Source organism: Bombus vancouverensis, chromosome 9 (assembly GCF_051014615.1).
Source record: "Bombus vancouverensis nearcticus chromosome 9, iyBomVanc1_principal, whole genome shotgun sequence".
Classification (NCBI taxonomy): Eukaryota; Metazoa; Arthropoda; class Insecta; order Hymenoptera; family Apidae; genus Bombus; species Bombus vancouverensis.
Window position 1 is genome coordinate 10,735,246 of NC_134919.1, and position 21,714 is coordinate 10,756,959.

The 21,714-nt window shown below is 37.0% G+C and overlaps 2 protein-coding genes across 4 annotated transcripts in view; one reads left to right on the top strand and one right to left on the bottom strand.

The window, feature by feature from the left end:
* qin (tudor domain-containing protein qin) overlaps window positions 1–21,714 on the top strand; it is a 316,412-nt gene that overhangs the window by 215,765 nt on the left and 78,933 nt on the right. Inside the window, exon 2 of one of the 3 annotated variants that reach the window (XM_076621694.1) lies at window positions 15,002–15,052. The exons of the other annotated variants lie outside the window; for them this stretch is intronic. The gene's annotated coding sequence lies outside the window, so the exon portion shown is untranslated. The remainder of the gene's footprint in view (window positions 1–15,001; window positions 15,053–21,714) is intronic. 3 annotated transcript variants of the gene reach the window in all.
* Window positions 1–21,714, bottom strand: part of LOC117163379 (uncharacterized) — a 116,619-nt gene that overhangs the window by 28,401 nt on the left and 66,504 nt on the right. The window lies entirely within an intron of this gene.

The following is a 21,714-nucleotide window of genomic DNA, read 5'->3' on the forward strand; positions in this document are numbered from 1 at the left end:
ATCCGACGGAAAGTTTGAAAAAGGAGGAGCGAATTTTGCGGAAAAAATAGCCGGGAGCGAATGAAACGCGAAATACCGCTTTCTCTACGTAACGTGACTATTCCCTTTTCTCTCTTCTCTTACTTTCTCCTGTTATTTATTTCTTTTTCTCTGCTCTCGGCCTCCTTGAAATATTAGCGTCTTATTTTTCTACGGACGGACCGGTTGCAGAAGCAAAGCTCGAAATTTCCTTCGAATAATTTTTCAACCCTCCGGCTGCGATTATTTTCTTCTCTTCCTAGATTTCGACGGGATACAGCAGATTTTGTTTCTCCTTTTCCTTCATTTCGAGCGGATAGATACGGTTTCGCTAGGCTTCCACGGCTCTTCCGTGTTTGTTGCTAATCGCGTGTAGGTAATTAATTTTTGATGGTGAATTTTAAATATTGGAGAGAGTTGGCGTATGTTGCGCGGTAGTTTTGGATAATATCGTTTTATCGAAGATTGGTTTTATTGGGGTTTGAGTTCCCTTTTTTTCGTTCTTGTGATTGACGTCGTGTGGATTAAAAATTATCGATTATTGTAAATTACTTGTTACGTAAAATTGGAGTTTTACTATCTTACGAATAATTAATTTCAATTACTGTTATTTCATTTTGTAATCTTTAGCCGCTTCAGGTAAAATATGTTCTCCGGTATACTTTTCGGTTCTCCCTCTTTATGTGAAACACATAAATAAAATTAATTTGATATAATTCGATGTACCAACTATTATTACATCAATTTAAATAAATGATATCACATAATATCACGCTCTTCATCTCTAATAGCTACTATTCTACTATTTTCCAAATTAAATAGTAAAACGTAACACTCGTGTAAAGATTGGCAAATGAAAAACGAATGTACCTAAATAAAATTAATTAGTTCTTAATTATTTCTCCTGCAGGGCATTATTAAAATAAAGTTAATGAAATTCCTGTAGTCGACTGACAAATTCAAATTTTAATTAACTCCATTGAGCGATGTAATCTTTCTCTGTATTTATTCCATTTCTGTCCGGATTGTATGCTGTATTATTTAATTAAGAAATTTCAATCGTTGCACGCAAGAGTTAAAAAGAAAGAGATTAACGGTAGGAACGGCAGGGTCGAGGATGAAAAAAGGTGGTAACGAGAGAATCTTTTCACCCAAGGTAGTCAGCAAGCCATCTTTAACAGCAAAGAACGATCCTGATTCCTTTGTGTTTCTCGCTCGGTCGACTCCTTACAGAAGGATCCATTTAACGGGTGCATCCCTTTGTCTTCGTCCCGCTTCACTAGCGATGGACTCGCCGGACCATTTGAAATTAGATGTTGCTCAACACTCACGGAATCTCCAACTTTTTAATCAATTTTATTTTTCTATGTTATTGATCTTAGTTTTTATTAATACTAAGTTTTCTCTGGTTCATATATTAACAGGTACATTGCGGATATTTATACATTTACAGAGAAATTGAAACGTATAGAAGAACGTATAATATAGAAAATATGCCAAGTATTTGTCACAGTATTTAAAAATGAACTAAATCTCCGTTTAAATTCTATCTCGTCGGTTGCGTTCAGAAAAATCTTACGAAGATTTCGCAGTTCAACGATTGTTTCTATTACTACAACTTATATATTTGAAACGAGCTTTGCACGAACTTTCGAATTCGTAATAGAAAAGAACGTTCTATAGTTGGACAACAGGTCTGTAGGAAGAGGTCTGTAGAGATAACAAGTTAATTACTTCCTAACCTTGACAAGTTCTTCCCTGAAGAATTTCCCTATCAATCCCGGTTAACCCACGTTAACACAATCCCCGTTTCTTCCGCGAATCTCACTAACCCCTACCTATCTGCAACCCTCTAAAATCGCGTACATTCGTACGTGCTCGTGGATCGCGAGTTTTCTCATCAAAGGCAAACTAATTACGCGGCTATCCTGGCCGCCCCTCGCCGCGCGATCGCTGTTACGATTCCTCCTGTTCACGATGAAATTTCAGACCGAACCGAGCGGCTCGCTGCCATCCGCGAATACGTGGATGAAAAGAGAAAGGGAGCAACGCCTAGCGAATACGCGGATAGAAAGGGAAAGAAGACACAGAAGAGAGGTTTGGCTGGTGGTCGCTTAACGTAGGTGAGCTGGATGCGCAACGGATGAAAATACAGACGGAAACAGACGGACGTTGCTTCGGGGCTAAACAGTGGCGCGGCGACGAGGATGAGCAAGAGCGAGGGGGTAAGGGCGGCCGGTTGACGGGGCCAATGTGGACGGCGCAGGCTGCTGAGAGCTTCGTTAAATAATTAATCGATCCATATCTGCTCCGACTGTCGAGCAACTACCCTGGTATTCTACCCTGGTTCGCACACATGTTGCGTTTTCTCGGCTTATCCGTACCCCTAGCGCCCCATGAATCACTGCCTCGAAGGTGAATGACGGAAGAGAGGAGTGAGGCAGAAAGAGAGAGTCAATGGAGAATAGGACGTTGGTTTATTCTCCTCGTTGGTCTCGCCGAGCAACGTGGTGATGGAATATTTGGAGTGCAGCGACGAGAGATTTTCAGAGGAGATTTTTGGAGTTTCGTTGCTTCTAATTGTTTTGTTCGTCAAGCATCAGATTTTGTAGGGAATTTGTCGGTGTTTTGTTGCGCTATTAAAATTGGAATATTAATTGACGACATGATAACAACATTTGTGAAATCTTTAGACTCCGTTCGCATCAAGTAATGGATTGTGCGATAAGTTCGTTCGTCTTTTATTGTACCATTAATATTGGATTGTTGATTGACAGTGTCATAATGGAGAAACCATTCCAAATGTTCAGACTGTGTGTTCGTCTTTCTTATTCTATTATTAGTATTGAATTATTTATTGAGAAGGTCGTAGTAAGAAGGAACTTTATTATTACAAATTACGTATTATGAATAATGTATTCTATTATGGTGGAATCGTTGTTATAAAAGACGATCTGTATGTTGACTCATTGGTGAAGGAAGGTTAACCGGTTCCAGGGGATTCGTGATTTCATGATTTGATTAGATACGGTTCTTCTGAGATGTAATTATAGATACACTCACAGGATTTATATTACACGATGAATTTTTGCTTGGAAAAATTGAAATGAGCAGAAACTATATACTAAATAATAGTAATAAAATATTAAGTTTTATAAAGTGTCCCATTTTCTTCCGCAAAGTTAATTTAACTCATAGAATATGTTAGCATCGTTTTGCGAATAACTGATGTAATTTGTGTTTACAACTTTATTTCACAGATTTCCAAAGATTTTCGCCTTATGCATATTTAGCGGACAGCTACTTTTTTATATTACACCAATGAAAAATAATATTTTGTTACTTTACATTTTAAACTAACGCATACTTTTCTCTGTTTTGTTCCAGGTACGTATCCTTTAACGGTGTTCTGGTAATTTAGAAATAATCTACCATCAAGATTTGACGAGGTATGATAACGACGATTATTGTAATCAAGTAATTTGCATGCTACATACGTAGATCATTTTTCATTGAATTTTTTAGTTTTCCACATTCCACGTACCGTAATAAGATAATTCAACTTTGATCAATACTATTAACAAGCAAAAGATGTTAGTTTCGATAACATCAATGAACGTCGTACGAAACTTAGCTTTTTAACATTTTGAAAATTAATCGTTCAAATCTGTGATGTTTATAATAAATTACTTAACAGTAGCAAAGTTATATGGTAAAAGTAAGCTCGATTAATTATAATAAACACGTGAGCTCACAGATTGAATCTTCTAACATAATTTCTGATCGAAATATCTGATATCTTCGTCTAATTGTAAATAAAGTTGACAATAATCTAAACGCCAGCAAAAATGTTGCAAAATGTAAAATAAGGAAACGATACGTTTTCTGATCGATTACGAAGATTCTGAACCCACTTATGGCACACATAATATCTACCTTACAATCTTTGTGGACTGTGGCTTCGTCCCCTTCTACTTTCAAGTGTATCAAGATAACCGAAAAGGTTTCTAAATTACCAAACTTCCTCGATTAGTTTTCTTCATTCCGTTGAATCCTCTGCAGCAAGAACATCCGAACTATGATTGCCACATCAAACGTTTAATCTACTTCGTCGAAAACCACCATCGAAGTATAATAAACCTATGCTTCCTAAACTCCCATACTTTCGCAACTTCCAATTAACTTCTTCGAGTTTCTTCGAATTCTCAAATATTTACAGCCTAATTTACACCTTAAAACGAACGAGATTAAATTGAAAAATTTATAAGATTTTATATAAAGGAAGGTGAAAGAGGAACTTTCGAACGATAAATTTTCGAGCAGTTAACGATTTCTATAAGAAGTGACTTTCAAAAATTCGAAAATTCGTTCAATTCAAACCACAGAGAGAAAAGGAACGATAAAGAAGAAGAAGAGAGGAGAACGTTCGAGTGATAAACTGAGCAATTGGCACTTAATGGCACTTGCACCGTGCAGAAAATAAATCTAAAAAATCCTAAAGTTCGATCGAGTCATTCAAACCGTATAAAAGGAAAAGAAAGAGAAAATAAGAGAAAAACTTTGGAATGACGAACTCGTGAACACAACTACGTAGAAACACACGGACAAACTCGTTTCTTTCCGCTCGCAACCTCTAAGTAGGCTGGAACACTGCCCTTTAAATACCGCGATTAATTCCGCGCAACGTAATAAAGCGCAACCACGAAGAATGAAAATATTGTAATAACTCGCGGCGCATAATGAGCGAAAACCACGGAACGTGCCTGGCTGCGTTATTCGCGATACAACGCTCTCGTAGCCCGCGTGATCGTTTAACACGACCCCGAATCGCTACTATCGGAACGTTGCTATTAATAGGTCGAAATTTGGAATTCATTAACGTCAGATTCCCAAACTGTCTCCCCCAGCCTCTAAACCAAACCGTAAATTAAGTGTAATACAAAGCTGTTCGAAGGTTTCCTGTGATTTCTGGCCATTCTCACTGGCATAATACGCTGTTTTCTATCGTTTTCATGGAACGTTTCCCGTTTATTGTAGCTCTGTCAAATCTTCCGACAGATTTAACATACGTCAAAGGAAATTTTTTAAATGAAACGTTTTCAATCTAATTTGAATAACGACTTATAATGTGTTTGTAACGAGAAGTTGTGATTTTGCGCTCTTTGCTTGCAAGTTCTATGGTAAAAGATAATTTCCATTTAAGATGTACACGATATAGTAAAAAATAGAAAATCTACGACTGTTCTCAGTATGAATTATAATTTTAACCTTGGTAAGGTTCATCGCACGCTGCCAATGTATGAAGAGTACGTGGCAAAATATCTTCCAGCAAGATCGTTGGATCGCTATAATTTTTCTGACATCGCTGAGACTTATTGGAATATAGTATCCTATGATAAATTCCGCAAGAGGAAAGAATAAATATCACAATATGATATCGTCGGTCGCAAATACGTTATCTCCAAGCAAACAAACGTCGATTGTCAACTCGAGTCACGTACATGCAAATCATCCTCGTACCCGAGCTCCGTTCACCACTGAAGAATCATCGTTTCTTCTAAGCACAACGCTCATTGCGCTCATAACTCTCATAAATTTCCATAGACATCTGTAGTCTCGTACAATTTTTTACAACGAGGTCTCGCTCGATTACCCTTCGAAATGACGTTTCTTTACGCGTGTCTATTTACGCACGTGCCTGCCGTATTATTTCGTCTAAAATAAAGCGCGATAGCAGAGGAATCACTCGACTATCGCGCTAACGTGTTCCGTAAAACATCGGTATAAAACGATGGTCTCGGTGCTCAGAAGTAGCTGTTTTGTTTCGAACTCCTGACGCGTGTCTTCTTTTTGCCCGGGTCGACCCGTGAAACCGAGCAAAAAGACACGCCGAAGAAAAAGCGTCGCGCAGTTATTTCCTGCGTTTCGCGACGCGCAAATATCCCAGGGAAATGGCACTTTAATATCGCAGCACCGCATGAAAATTCACCGTGAGAGAGGAGAGTCGGTTACGAGAAAAAGGAAAGGGGGAAAAGGGTGAAGGAGGGTGTTCTAGTGGTACAGTGGCTACAAAAAGTGTCAGCACACCATTGTATCGGATATTTAATAGTACGTGATTAATTAGGTGCAAATAAATTATTTACTATAGCATAGTAATTACTTGGAGACGAATATATTAAATTCCGTATGACTTAGTAGTATTTCCATACGATTATAAAAATTTAATACTACGAAGATCAAAGATCTTCGTATGTTTAACAGAATTATCATTTTTCTAATAAAATTAATTCTAATAGAATTTAATTAGATTCTAATAGAATCAATAAAGAATGTTATCTGTGATTAAAAAACGATTACAAGATCGTAATTACTTTAGGCGATCATGGCGGTAGCATTTTGTTGTATTTGCTTTCGACTGCTGGAAGACACACGCGACGAACGTTTCATTTAGCAATTTTCGTCGGCAGGGTATCCCTTTCAAAAAGGGAGGAACAGGAATTTATCGCCAGAAAACGTCAATCTTTTCCCGGCATCAAATAATTAACTGATGTTCCGCAACGGTCTGCTCCAGACACGAAGCTTCGCTGCTCATCTTCTATGATCCTGCTATATTTTTTTCTTCCACGTTATTTTCACCAATTATGCGGAGGACAGGCATGAAAAAGTCGTCGGTTAAAGTTTTCGCCAACATCGAAATACCTTGAACCTCTCCTATCTCAGAATTTGAAGTATGCAGCTGAAAACGAGCAACTTATTTACACTAACGATGAAAGACAACATGATATCGAAATAATATTCTCATCATATTGCAAAACATTCTGTTATTATACCGAACGTGTTATTACAATTTTTTAATATTTATTTCCGTTTTATTTTTATAATCGAGCCGAAAATAGTCGGAAGAACAAACATAACACGATAATCGTTAATTGGAATTAAAATAAAGTAGCGTGAAATTGCTCGATCTAAGCTTTTCTTCCATGGAAAAATTATTCAAATTTGAAGTTTCCTAAATGTTTTCGTACGATTTATACCATTTCTGGCAAACTTTTTGGTTATTCGAACTTGCTCCAACTTAGATTCCTTTTCAGACGAGTCAGCTTTCTCGCCGGGTTTATCGCGCGCGATTGAATCGCGACTTTACGCGTCGAATTTTCGCACTGGCCAACCGTCGCACCTGTCACGAGGAAACGTTCTCTAGGAAAAAAAAGAAACGCTGCGCGAGAAGTTTAGGCGACGCGAGTTTCAATCGTAAAATGGAGATGCGAAACTAATTTTCCCCCTTACAATAGCTACTCGATCGTCGAAGCTAGTTGCCTGGCCGAACTTTCGCGAAAAGTCGCTTATCTGGATAGCGTGATCGCTGGATTGTGGATTTTTATGCAAATCTATATATTTTTCCGAACACAATTAATCGATCGATTCCCTCAAATATGACAAAACACTTTGAAATCTGTTTGATGTTTTGGAAAATCATAGAGAAATGATTTTAGAAACCTGTCTCGCTTTTCTGTATCTTTCTGTTTGAAAGAACAAGCTATAGCGTATGTAGGAAAAACTGATTTAATTAAAATTCAAATTTAAATTAGATTAAAGTGGATTAAGTGTATGAATTTTAATGAATTATATTAATTTAGGAGACACATAATACGATGATTACGTCTCTTATCGAAAGTATTTTATGATAGTAATAATTCCTGCAAAAAGTATTTTCTCGTTAAAAGTTCACGATTTTCAATCTTCGTTTTTTCAAGAGTCGGCAATTAAAATGAAGTCACGGAAATAGCCTCCAAAATATATAATAATTATTTTTCAACAAATATTCAGTTTAAGAGATGAAAGAAACTATATGAGGTACACAGAATTGGGCAAAATTTTTAATTATAAATGAGACATCGTTTTCATTAACTCCCTGAATTACACTATTTCAAAGATAAAAGTTTCGAAACGTACGTAGGCGTTTACTCACGTGGACTGGAAACACTTTTAATACACCGGCAACTATATTCGAGAATGAGCCGAGGTCCTATTATATTACAGGCCGAAAACAAATGGATAGAATGAAATTTTAGCAGTTTTTAATCAAACGCTTTCGCGGTCGTTCATTGTAGCTGCTCGCGCGTAAAAATTTCACGAATCGGACACGGTTAATTTTCTGGAATGACGAACAGACGGAAGAAACGTCGAAACTAAAATTACCCTGCTACGTCGATCGGAGCTGGCCAAGTAAAAACAATTGTCAGCTTCGTTATGCTAGCCATTCTTTTTTATTTCCTTTTTGCTCCAAAATAAAAGTAATACTTTTTTTTCAATGGAAAACACTATTAAATCGAAGGCTGAAAACTTTACTTGTTAGAATACTGGAATTGAATGAATTAAATTGGAACAAATTTTATGCGTATATTAATTTCGTTGTGTTTATTAAACTATATTTTTTATTGAGTTTCCCCTCATTAAGTTGTTCTACTTTTTTAGTAAATCAATAAATACGATGAAAATGGAATTGGTTCCTACGTATCTTTCTTATTGAGAACGAATAATCATATGTAATGAGTAACGATATTTATTGTTCCATATCGAAAGAGGAAATAATTTTTTCTCTTAATTAAACGAGACACAGATGAGTAAATATATAAAGATCCTTTCCATTTACATGCAAAATATATAAATATATGCAAAAGCGCTCGATATATCTATCACAATTTTTGTCGCGTTAGCAGGATCCTCGTCTGGCCACATACGATCCGTTTTCACTTGCCTCTTCTCTTCTTACGTATCAAGAATAAACTCTAAAATTATAAATATTTTATTCATACATCTTTATATTCTCTTGACATATGAATTAACTATTGAAACATGCATTGCTTCAGTTCTAAGCAACATGTATAATTATATATATTTCTCTATGTCCTTTTAATAAACCAGCAAAAAGAAAATTCATCAAAACAACTGATAACGCTTATACGAACAAAAATTCTTACGTGTCTCGAGATATTCCATGCTAAAGGGCTAATAAAAAAACGTACTAAAAGATATTTTAACTGTTATTTCTTGAAACTCATCATCAGATTACTCGATCTTAATTCTCACCTCTTTGTAGTAGATTCGACTTCACACAGTGAAACATCTCGATCCACCAACGAAAATATATTCCATACACGAGAAGGATAATCCTAGACTATAAAAACGTACAAAATATCAAACAAAAGACGATTATTGGGAAATGAGAGTTTCTTGCACGGTTATTACTGCTCGCACTTTGTTTATGATTTTCACGGGAAAGAACAGAGAGTCTAAGCGCGCAGAAATAGAAAGCCAAGTAGTTGAACGAATAAGGGCGAATAAATCGTTTGACGTAGAAATCAATAAAGCAGAGTTTAAACGAAACAATAAAAAAAAATGAGAGATTGGAAAAAAGGAGAGGATACAACAGCGGAGTCTGGCGAAAATAAAAGAAACGAAGTGGCTGATTTACATTGACAGCGACAGGTTATCTCGCCGGTGGATCGTACAAAGCCTTCGTCCGCCTCTTGCAACGGATCTTCCGCATCCCGTCATTTTTTTCCCCTGATAACTTTCAGCCCACCCGCCGTTTGACGTAATATCTAATTATGGGGCTGATGAACGCGTCTTCCGCAAATGGTTGCACGAAACTTTCATCCCTTTTTTGGTGTACTATATTATCGACGTGTATAGCCGCGGTATCTTAAGCTGTTACATCGTTTGGAAACGTTGTTTGTCAAGTTTATTCCTATGGAAGAATTATGTTTTTATCGGCAATAATAGCTTCGTTTAGTCGGTTACCGTATTTTTAGAATTGCAAGCTCTTACGTCCTTTGAAAACTTTATTCACGGAATTCATTTCTATCGAAGAATTTTTATTAGATATACGACATAAATTATTTCCAAGCTATTCCTGAAACAGCATATCAACTAGAAATAATAGCATCACTAGTCTGACTTCGAACATTCTGACTCTACTTAAAACTCATTCTCTACTATCGGAGAGCGCTATTTATTTGTCAATATCTTCGCTACATTTACATTGCGCTAAAACAATTTTCAAAATTAACAAAAAAGTCTGCCAACGTGATTCATCGAATTACAGTCTTACGTGATGATATGACACGTTAAAAATCACAAACAAAACAACGAAACTGAAAAATATGTTTGTTCATATATTTATATATATCATCGTAAAAATTGCCTCGCAATTCTTGGCAACGCGTTAGCAACAGTACTTTACTCGATTCAGCTTCGGAGCGTCGACCGAGGGTAATTTCGTGACGAGTTAAGTAATGTTGATTAAAGCCAGCGTCCATTACGAGATTACACTGTGTTTAACTATTATATTTTCCGCAGCGGTGCACGTAGCTCACTAATAACCATCATTAATAGATCCAACGCGACATCTTGAAATTATCATCGGCGAGCGTTTTCGCCTCGCGTGAACCAATCATTCGCGTGATTCTTCCTCGTTTCTCTTTACAATTGCTGCAATTCCTACGATCATTAGTAGACCGTGAAAAGAAGAAATCTATGGCTGCCAAAACGCACGAAACGCGTATAATATACGAAAATATGTGAAATATCCAAAGTACAGTACAGTACGTATTCTTATATCTAGTAGCTAAGATAAATTTCTGTCTAGGTTGCGCTTCTTTCATTTTATTTATAAAAATATGAATCCGCGTCCGCAGTCCAGCCATTAGATTTCTCTGGAATTATTTACGACTGCACGATAAAGGATTCTTATAAATGTACTGTACGTATTATACGAAACTCTTTGGAATATCATTGCAACGAATCGCATTAATATGACGTTTAGAAAATTTGTGACGAACGTTTAGAAACATTTGAAGGGGATGTACTTCCATGGAATTAGCATCGTGAAAAATATTCCTTCGAATAAATTTTGCAAAATCGCGATAAATAATAATGAGATTGTAACTATACATATTCAGTGAGTAGTAAATGGGATCAAGATGAACGTTCCAGTTCGGATTCGAAATTTATTGCTCTTTGCGAATACATAGGATACAAAATTGCCTGGCTGGAAAAAGGAACTCTGCAGCTTATTAACAAATTTTGTACATTTTTCTTTATTCCTCTTTAATATCCAACTATCAAAAGCATTTGATTATTTAATAGAGATTCATAGTAAAAACGCTCTAGACAAGCCTGTACGAATCAATAGAGCCTGTCATTTATTTCGTAAATAACAATCGGCAAAGTATAAAACCAAATTAAACTCACTGCTAGTGATAAATCGTTTCGACGTGCATCATATCAGGAACATCGTCGCGCTGCGCAATCGCTGCATTGTATCGGTAGCGATCGTGAAAGCGCATTTACAACGGTTACCTCATACTGCTCGTGTGGCACGTGTTAATCATGACAATCACATTTTCGACGCCTTCGTCCATCGATTTTCGTTGTCTGGTTCTCTGCCTCTCTCAAGGTTCTCACCTCGTTTTCACTCTCGTTCCTCGCCACTCGTGTTAGCATGCGAGCCACGCTTTAGAAAGGTGATGTACAAGCGTAGGATGACTTTAGAATGTTCGCTAGGTGTGCCAGCCGATCGTTTCCGACACCTTACCTGCTATTGTGACCCGATTCAATCCGATTATCGATCGAACAAAGCACAGAATCTCGCACACGAATCTTCGGCCGCGTTTATTTTCCATTGTGTTCCTCGGTGATTCAATTTTTAGTGCCACTCGTAAACGGCGCGTTATTCTTGTAAAGAGTCGTCGTTCAGAGAGGATGGAAACGTTGTAAAATATTTTTATCTGGGATTGATGTTAGATAGTTTTAGCATAAATTTGAAAATCCACGCTCCGCGTTAACTCTTTCACGCTCAGTATCACGTATCGAGTAAGTTGTTAATTAAACGAACAATAAACTTATTTATTTTCGACAAAAAGATCTTAAATTTTTCTGTATTCTTCTTTACCAAACCTTTTCTCGAGAAAATTATGTAACATCGAAAAGTTTATCAATATTCCAGTAATAAATATTCCTATAATTTTCTTCTCAACTAACAAATAACATAAGAGCGTGTGACGATCAATAATCTTCATACAGGTTGAATTCTAACTCGTAAGCTCTTCATAAAGATACTTGTCAGAACACGCTAAACGTATTTTCATTTCGATCGAGGATCAGAATTAAGAGCGATGTAACGATTAATCGATTGTCTTTGGTTTTAATATTTCTGACACTTTTGCACGACCAAAAGACCGGCGAATTGGCACCTGTTAAAGGAATGGCTTCGCTTGAAAAGCTTCTTTCTTCGCGCGAAAATTTCATTGGGTGACTGGCGGCAAAAAAGCTTGTCAGTTCGTCGACATGCTCTGTCGTCCGGCTAGCACGACGTTCGTTGTAACAGTCTCGCAAGAAGCGGTTGCGTTTCTGCTTCTTTCACGCTTGACACTATGCGTCGTTTCCATCGGATACCCGTTTCGCTTCACGTATTTACCGCTTCAACTATTATTACCTGGTTCACGCGAATATTGCGCGCTACAACTGTCACAGATCCAATTTACACCCTTAAACGCGCGATGGAAATATTTTTCTCTCATTTTTACAAATTTTTTCTTACAATTTATGTGAAATATTTAGCAGATTTAGGAGTCGGCTCGATGTGTATGCATTACGTCGTCCGAAAAGTTTCTTTCGTTTTATAATGGATGCACAACATTTTTCGTTTTATATTATTTTATCGAATAATTATGATCCATTTTGTTCTATCAAAATAAAGATCGCAATGTTCGACAGATTAGGTTTCACGTTTGTATAAAAATGCATCGTTGTAAAAGACGCGTCTGTAAAAGAAAGACACTTTTCGGACAACCTAATATATTATTATGCTCACCTAAGTGCGCATTTAGTAGAATTTCGTTTGCTTTTTAACGTGTTACCTACATCTATATCGCTGTGTTTCCAATGTAGTTTTTGTATACTCAATGTGAAATTACTATATCATAATATATTTGTATTTTGAATTACCATTATTTATTGTATATATTATTAACTATGTATTGTAAACTATGTTATATACTCTACATCACAGTATACTTAATGTTTAAATATACCTAATATTAAGATATATATCAGTACCAGGATATATCGTATTATTTTTGCTAGTTTGTGGTTTCTTTGGTTCTTTGACTTCTTTGCAACTACTGATATTGCATTTGGATTTACTCTTTCAGGCATATTGCCTTTAGTTTCGTACTTGCTTTTATGAAGTTTGTCGGCTCCCATACTTGTTCCTCGATGCTGACTCACTTCGATATTGAGATTAGGTAAATTTCATTTATATTTATGAGCATCACTGAAGAAATAGATTCTATATAGAAATTTGTACCATTTATTAAATTTCATAATAAATCCTCTGGTGTATATGTATTTTTACATATTGCGCGCATTTTGTAGAATTTTAAAATCATAAATGTCACGATAATGCATCAACTTCCTCAATCTATTTGTCAAACATCGAATTTGTTAATTTGTTTCACAGATACTCGATATAAAAGTATTAAAATATTCAATTTGCTAAAAATAGCTTAAAAAATTGTTGTAATTATAATAAGAAAAAGAAGATTATCAGAATCGATTGACAAAATTATCTCAAATTGCACGAAATCGATGAAAAGACAAGAAAATTGTTATGTCATGGAACACAGCGAGATTGACTTGGAAGTCGAAACTTTCTGACTCCTGTTCCGTGCTACGACGTCAACCGAACCATGGTAAAGCTATGTAACTAGCACGCTGGCAAGTGATTCTTAACTAACTCTGTAATTAACTGAGAACTAACACGATTAACGATCAACGTAGCCACGGTAGCAAACATGTTCTTAAATCATGCTACGTATATGGGACAAGCTCAACACCAACCTGAACCTTTTCATATACAAAATTTCGCGTACATTTCCAGACATTAATCATTTTCCGATATGGAACCTAAATTGTTTTACATCAATAATCGCTTATACTCGAATAACGAAACTAATCAAAGTTTAATTGTAATATTAATTTTTAATATAGAACGTCACAGAACAAACGTAACAGATATATAAAATATATTTTATACGTTCTTTAGAAAACGATTCTGGATAAAATGATTTCCAGACAATATATTCTCAAGACTTGGATTAATTATCGGTCTAAAATTTAATTTCTGTCTTAATTAAATTACAAATTTAATACACTTTGAATATTAAAATATCGATGCTGCAACAAAATAATTAGATAATTCTATAAATATTAATTCGCATAGAAAGTCACGTATATAAGTCACAAAGTACATATTTATTTCCTACCAAAGGAACATAATTTATTTTGCATGACGAGGTCGCTAGCAAATGGAGTTTAAACGCCATATAATGCAAAGAAGACGCGATTTATCCTTTTAAAACGCGGCCAGGTCGGCGATAAATGAACCGTTCCCTCCTAACAAATATTTAACTGGAAGTGGAAAATGATGCGTGATCCGGAATTTATGGGATTTCGGACGCGCAAGTTGTTGCAACTAAAATTAATGGTGCAGTTGCGAATAAATGTTGATTTTTCCACGATTCTGAATAATACATTTTATAATTAAACTTCGCTCAATCCTCGATAGTTAATTGCACTATTCTACAATATCGTTTTTGACAAATAAATCGAAATCCATATATGTCCCTTCCAACCTATATTTGCAAGGATGCTTCTTTCTCAGTCGATGAAAAATTATTACGTTAAATCTCAATTTATTTAATTAGTTTCTAAAAGAAAATGCAGTACAAATTTCCAATGGCAATATCGTAGTGATATTTCTTTGGTATATCCTTGTGCATTATAAAACATCCCGTATTTATAACGTCTCCATCTGCAAGGAAATTTTCTACTTATATAGCCGCTAGCCAATTACAGAGCATGATTTTAATGAACAAAAATTCAACTCCATTATAGGATGATTGCTTTCTTCTTCCAGGACATTCATCTTCGAAAATTGGAGAAACGTGAAGTGGAAACACTGTTTTAGGTATGAACTTACTTGAAGTAACATGCATGGCTGTTGCATTAGCTCGGATAAATTAAAAAATCTTGCCTGGTTAAGTCTCTTATTCACTCGCAACACATTCATGTAATGCATGATCGTTCAAAATCGTTCAAAATCAATCGTACAATTATCTGAAAAACGTATCGTTCTAAAATTTATCATCAGGAAGATCCTTTTTATTATTTTCAAATTTATCCACAATCTCGCCGCTCTCCTACGCTTTTCTCACGTTCGATCAATTTCGTGGATCGGTCGCTCGGCAAAACCACGCGAGCAATTAAAAGAATCGGTCGGCTGGGATAAAATATCCTCGAAGGAAAAAGGAATCCTGGTTGTTAATAATACACAGCGGGGAGAAAAAAAGAAGGTAGAATCGGCGTTGGCGAAACGGTGAATTTCGCGGTTACCGTGAGCTACTTTCATAAATTCCGGGCGACGCGTCTCTATTCCGATAATAAAGCGGTCAACAAGTGCGGCCGGTGGATAAAGAGCGCCGCGAAATTGGACTGCAGTCAGGCTCAATGGAATCCTTTGCATGCATTAATGCACTCCTGTGCAAGCAGAATGCCAGAACGCGCTGGAAATGAGAATACACATTGCAACCATTGCGGCTACATTCGGTTCCATGCTATGTACACACATATTCCCTTCTTCCTCTCTAGATTTCCTCTCCGTTTCGCTATCTATTCGCTTGCATGTGCCTATGTGCGTGCATGTGTCTGTGTATTTGGGGGTATACCATAGTCGTGGGTGATCAGTGTCAGGGATACGTGCGTGCATTTTGCGACCTGGCGCGCACACACACACACACACACTCGGATCCTATGGACTGGTATCGAACGGACGAATCAATAATCCAACGTTTACCTGTTACGCGAAGCGTGCCACGACACTTGTCTCTGGGTTACGATATCTGGAAGAGGAGACGGAGACCGATTTCCTGCTTTGAAATGGAAATTATGGCGAACGTTGTTGTGCAAGATGGGGTGATTGGTGGTTTATTTGGAAAGGATTCGAGTAGACATGTTGTAACTGTGGAAAGTGCTGGTTTGAAGGATCGTGGAACCGAAGCTGTTGTTCGATGTGTTAGTGTTATTTATCGCAATTATCTGGTGTTTCGATTAGCCTTGAATTACAAGGAATTTAAATGGTAAATGGATTGGTCGACGAGTTACGCTGTTATTCTACTTTTTCATTACTATGGCAGGTTGCTGTTCAGCGTGTTCGATGTAGCTTCGTGATGTTTCTGAAAGGTCTTTATTAGATTCGAAGCAAGGATGGATCGTTCGCTAATTTCCTCTGGAAGAATCCAGTCTTGTTCTAACTTCGAAGGACTGATGAAATGAAGAGCATGGATCATTATGCCGAGTACTGTTCGATAGGTTCTCGCTTCGTTATTTGAACTTTGACATTCTAGTGCTGCATCGGCGATTCATCGAGACAAATTCAGCCACGAAATATCTTCAGATACTTCCAGAAACCATTCGATCTCAAAATGCATGTTCCCGACGATGCTGGTGCGTCGAAAATATACATAATAAATAAGCGTTCAAAATTCATGCGAGTTTATGTGATTCCTGCGGAGGAATCTTCACGAGTCTCGAAGATCTTGCGCACCTTCCTGCACACGACCGTCGATATTTCAATATGTTGCGACGAAAGGAAGATCCAGCTAGAACGTTATTTTGTCTCGTGACTCAAAGCACGCGTGACTGCTCCGCTCGCCATCCGCGATCATTCCTAGACCTTTTCTGCAGAGAAAGAAGGCGAAGAAAAAAGAAGGAAAAAGGAAAAAGCATTCGAGTCTGTCGCATCTTCCTTTCGTATTTCTTACTCCGTTCAATTGCATATTACGATTACGTTGCATTTGGAACTTTTGATCACGACGATTCAGTTAGTTATTGCAGACAGAGAAGAACCATAAGTTGTATATTGCAAACGTAGGATTTCATTAAGTAACGAAATGAAATCATAAAGTAAAATAATATTAGCAAATTGATTGGTGACATTTTTCAGATTATAATGGATTAGACTGTCGTATTAGGTTGTCCGGAAAGTGTCTTTCTTTCGCAAACGTGATTTTTACAACAACGCACCTTCATACAAACGTGAAATCAAGTCTGTGAAACGTCACGGTGTTTATCTCAACAGAACAAAATAGATCGTACGTAATTCGACAAAATAATATAAAACGAAAAAACATTGTGCGTCTATTATTTCCTCATAAAACGAAAGAAACTTTTCGGACAACCTATACAAACGATTTCTATAATTTTACGAAGTACAAAGTAACAATCAGGTTGTTTGTGATTTATAAAATTCACCTGTAGAGTCATACGACTGTCTTCCAGAAAATAATATTCCAGACGAGATTTTGTATAGCTTCGTCGTGTTATAACATATTGTTAATGTATTTCCGCTGCAGGTTCGCATAGCCATCGTTCCACGTCGTTCTTTAACTCGCCGTTTCTTGCGAAGTGTTATTCATCCAAGAACTCTTTAATTTTGCAAAAACGACGATAATCTAGCTTCTTTGATGCGTCGATCATTTGCAATGAAATTGCAGATACGTTTCTCGAGGTGTTCCGTAATGAGAGACGAGTGACCAAAACGTTTAACGATCAAACGCAGTTTCTTTTTCCTGTACTGAATACTCACATCGGCTGTCTTACGAGTGATTCAATAGGCTTATTACCGTAAGGTGCTGTAATTCGACGATGCACTTGTATTGGGATAAACTTCGACCATTGGGCGAATGTTTTCAGAATTTAAAGAGCGTAAAATTGCGTATAACGTTTCGTCTCTTTGGAGGAATTTTCAATTCGCATCGTTATGAGGCGTATGTATTATAGAGCTGCTAGTCGTAGATGTCGTTGATGGGGTATACTGTTATTTTTCTTCTAATTTAGTTGCGTGGAAGAAAAATCGGAGAACTCCGGTCGCCGGGATTCGAACCCGGGTCCCGAACGTTCATAACCTAAGGCGCTAACCACTGCGCTGCCGTCGTCCAACTCTAGTTAGTGTCGAGTGGTGGTATTTGCTGTTGAGTGCCGCCACAGTTATCTTAACTCTTTGTGAACGAATATCGCCAAATAGCCGCTCAAGTCTTTTTACCGTTGCGGACGCGTGTCGGCATATAGCCACCCGAATCTCTTCACAGTTCCGGACACTTATTTTGAAGTGCCTGGTGTACGTCTATTTTTCTGAGCGATGATCTTATGCGTATTTACGTATGGGTATAATAAACTAAACGATTTTTGCGATTTAAAGTTGTTTATTGAGCCCAAGAATACAGTTTTAGGTACATATTCACAATAAACGGTGAATTTTCGTAATGATATGTTAGGCAAAGGTACCGATACGCGACGGCACGACATAGCCATGCTGTATTATGTGTCGGCGCTTTACATTTTTCGTTGTATAATACAATTTTTGAGTTTAAACCGCCGGGGAGCGGAGCTTCTTTATGTATTTTTTTTTTTTTTATTTTTTTTCTGTCCTGAAAACTTGGTCGCAAAACAGGACGCTTCGGTAGTCTGCTTGTAGCAGCGCAGTAGGCAGCGCGTAAGTCTCATAATAAACTAAACAGTACTATATTTTTGATGAAAGTGTTGCGAATTCTCGACTAAAGTGCAACCGGTCAGGTCAAACCGATCGCTCGATATCGCGTACCTCGAATGACTTAACGCTCAAGGTGGAGGAAGTGTAATAGATCGAGTCTTAGAGTAATCTAGCCCTGTATTTGTATAAAAGTAAAGTGTGATGTTATGAACACGGCGGTGGTAAGATCTTGTTGAGTGAGAAGGTACATGGTACGATGTCTGACGATGAATTGCTGATTCTCCCCATCGGCCATTGGGTCTCGTCCGTCCAACGTGCCTTCCCGGCTGGAGTTTTTCCCGGGGTTTTTTACCTGACCTCGGAGTCATTAGGTTTACAGCTCAGGGAGTACATGTAATTCGGAATTTCCTAAAGAAGCCATAAACGGACGGCCACTCAAAATTCCGAACAGAAAGAAAATTATAGATATTTAGAAATCTTATCTTCCGTACACTTTAACGTACACCCGCGATGTAGGATGACGGTCGAGTCAGAACGAATTTCTGTCTTTCAGTGGCATTACCAGACGAATTAGCAAGCTTTTTATATATTCTATATATTTTTTATAATACCTTATACACGATGCCTAAAAGATCCTGAACGTACATGTTCGATAGTGATAGTAGTGATGACAAATATTATTTTGAACCTGACGAGATAGAAAACAACGACAGTGCTTCAGACAGTGGAAACGAAGTGCATTCAACAAGGAATCGGCTCAGACATTTTAAACAAACGAAACTTCAACGGTATTGGTCATTTAAATACGAAATATTGTATGATTTATGTCAATATACGAATAAAGGTAGACGATCTTCTGTAAGCAGATCACATCGCTCGATATGACTTCTATACGTAAACGGGTATCACTTTCTGAACGTTTGTATGCAAATTGTTTATTAAATCTTTTATTACGATGCGAGAGAATTTCTGTTATAACATAGAAGGGTATAAAAAAATAAAATGCAAAATCGTAGGATTACGAAGATTTATCAATTTTCCGAGGAAAATACGCTCGCCTTTTCGATATCTCTCAGTGACTGTCACGGTTCACATCTCGTTCATGCTTCATTCACCTTTTTTACTTCTTTACGATCCTTTTGCCACGCACTCTATGGATTCTTCTGCGTAAAGAATTCGAGAAGAGAGTTACGAGACGATAAATATTTAAATGTAAAAGTTCGGAATATTATGTTTACATAAGTGTTATTAATTTTAGAAAATTTCAAATTCCAAAAGAGAGTATTTTATCCAAATTTATTCAGGATTTTTCCAACGCCGGTAAATCCAAACTGTTTATTCTGTATTTCAATTAATAGATTTGTCTGTGTTACTTATCATTTATACATTATATCTGTTTCATTATATCTGAATCTTTTAATTTTGGTTTCGATAGCGCGCATTTACGAGGAGCTTGACGATACCTCGCGTCGTATGTAGTTGCATATAATTGTAATATCACAGTACAGAGATTCCTTAACACAAATCTCGCGCAAAACACAAATACGCCGATCCACTGTTCTTTAATTGACGAATAAAATTCCCATTTTGTTCCCATCCACTTATCCATCCCGATGTGCGAATGGGGTTCCACGGCACTCGAAAAAAACGTTGAAAGATTAAAAAATTAAAATCAAAGGAAAACAGAGCTGCACCGGAAGCTGCGAGGTGGCGTGAGTGAGAAAAAACCGCGAAGGAACGGTTCGAAAATCGGTGTACCCTGGCCATTGTATTATCGTTATTTTACGTTAGCTGGTGACGAAATTAATGGTTCATCGGAACAAAAGCGCATAAAAGTCTCCGCATGAGGGAGAGGGCGACTCGTCGAAGGGGGTTGCGATGAAAGGCCAACGCGGTAACAAAAGCAACCATTGGAAATATATTCCGGTTTTGTACTTGTTTCGTAAGTAGAGAAACGGCTCCCTTTCTCGTCGATATGCATCGCGCAATTTATTATTATTGATCCATGTACACAGTGTCTCCTAAGATTTAATGTAATGGTTTAAAATTATCAATTATTAAAAATATATTTAATATTAGTTCAATAGTTAAATGGATTCTTCGGTATATTTTGATATTTGCTTTGGTGTGTTTAGTCTTTTATTCGAGGCCCATATCTACTTAGTGTTTATAGTACGTAATTGCTGTAAGACTTGATTTTTTCAGTCTAAAATAATTATTAAGAAATATACTGATATCAGATATATTCTCTTTGGTATATCCTTATTCAGAGTCCAGTTAGTTTTTGTAGTACTATAAATTCTACATATCAAACGTCATCGTCATCTTGCCTGTGCATTTCTCAACAAATATTTCTATTCCAATGCTGAGATTGCATTACTGTATGGTAAGTTCGGCTTCTCTGACACAATCATAACGACAAAGCACACTTGATCGAGTCGAACAATTCAAAGTAGATAAGGACTTCGCTCGACAGACAAGTGTACATATATGTAAAACGAGAAATTAAATTTATGTTGATGAAGTATACTAAGGATGATATTATATGATATATACAGAGCGTTTGCCAGGGATTGCATGCAACACGCTAGACAATCAAATGTAAGCGAATTCGATTCGATTACGAACATCGAATCTTTAATCGTGACATTGCAAAGTGTACGTTTGATATCGAGGCTTTGAAATTTATACTCGCACGTGGACTGCCCCGTATTAACTTTAAAATCGCTTATCAAATGGTAATAAAAATGACAAAAGAATAATCAGTTTTGCGTTTAAAAGTTACACAGCTTTGATCCATATACGTCTGTGTGGGTTCGTGGTTGTGGTTGCTGTTGTATGGACAAAAAGCGAAGAGCGTTGCGTGAGTTATGCGTATTCGTTTTACGGTTTATAAACGGATCGGACGAGTAAAAATTGTTGTTTAATAAAAGTCACGCACGGTGGTTAATCGTTGCATAAAGCGAGCCAAAATCGTTAAACGAAAAACGCGTACACGTATCGTCGCAACGATGAGTAAAAAAATCGATTCGACCACTGATCGGATATCGCCTGATCGTGTTTTCTTTTTTTTTTTTTATTTT